A 1,258-nucleotide genomic window follows, 5' to 3' on the forward strand; every position below is an offset into this window, starting at 1 on the left:
CAGGTGAGCAGGGCGGAGATGTTACTTCTTTTAGATGACCCGGCAGGATCACGGGTAGGAACACTGGACATAAAAAACAGTTATTATCAACAGGAAGGTTTTTTCAAAGAAGAACAGCCAGGACAAATACCATAAGGCATGTGTTGCTCCGGCGAGGATCAGTTCACCAGTGTCGTCTTATAAAGCCCTCAGGTGCTCATCAGGGGATCAGCTGCAGCTGCGCTGATTAACGCCTTGACCAACCAGGCAACTGCTGGTGAAAAACTCAAATTGCTACAGACATATGAGAAACTAAAACTTTYTTAAACATAATACCCTCATTTCAAGTGCTCCAAATTATTTTGAATTGGAAAATGTTCATTTCTAATACTTGGTTGAAAAGCCTTTGTTGACAATGACGGAAGTCTTGAACTCATGACATCACCAGACGCTGTTGTTTCCTCCTTTCTACTGCTCTGTCAGGACTTTACTGCAGAGGTTTTCAGTTGCTGTTTGTTTGTGAGCCTTTCTGTCCGAAGCTTAATCTGTAACAAGTGAAATACTGTTGAGATCAGGAGATGACTTGGCCATTATTTTTGCTTTAATAAACTCCTGGGTTGCTTTGACTTTATGTTTTGGGTGATCGTCCATTTGTATTATGAATCGCTGACCAATCAGTTTGGCTGCATTTGCCTGGATCTGAGCACACAGTTTGTCTCTGAATAACTCATCCGGCTGTTTCTGTGTCACTTCATCAATAAACACTTGTGACCCAGTACCACGGGCAGTCATGCATGCCCAAACATCACAATTTTAGGGGACTAGTGCCCACCACTGAAGGGTCGTAAAAGCCAGACATTTAAATGTTACCACATTACTTTTTGAGTTCATTAAAATTAGGTCTCTTCTGTGAATTTCCATCTTATTATGAAAGAGAAGTTTGTGTGCCTGAACGATCATAGGAGCTATGCTGTTGGGGTAGTTGCCCTGGTAGGGTCTCCAAAAGCAGATTGATCCTAGGTGACAGGCCAGACAAAGAGAGATCCAGAAAACTCATATGGACCATTGATAACAAGGGGTTCAGTGTCCCTTGCTTCAACGTGGGCTCTACCCGTGCCTCTACCCATGGGACCTCATTGGGCTCAGTCTGAATGAGCAACATTGCCTACCTGTGGGCCCACCACCTGCAGGAGGGGCAAAGTGCCCTAGGTAGTGGCCAAAGATGGGGGCCTTGGCACTCTGACACAAGCTTACCAAAGCTGGCTGTTGAGATCTGGAA

The sequence above is a fragment of the Austrofundulus limnaeus genome, unplaced genomic scaffold (assembly GCF_001266775.1).
Source record: "Austrofundulus limnaeus strain Quisiro unplaced genomic scaffold, Austrofundulus_limnaeus-1.0 Scaffold1178, whole genome shotgun sequence".
Lineage (NCBI taxonomy): Eukaryota > Metazoa > Chordata > Actinopteri > Cyprinodontiformes > Rivulidae > Austrofundulus > Austrofundulus limnaeus.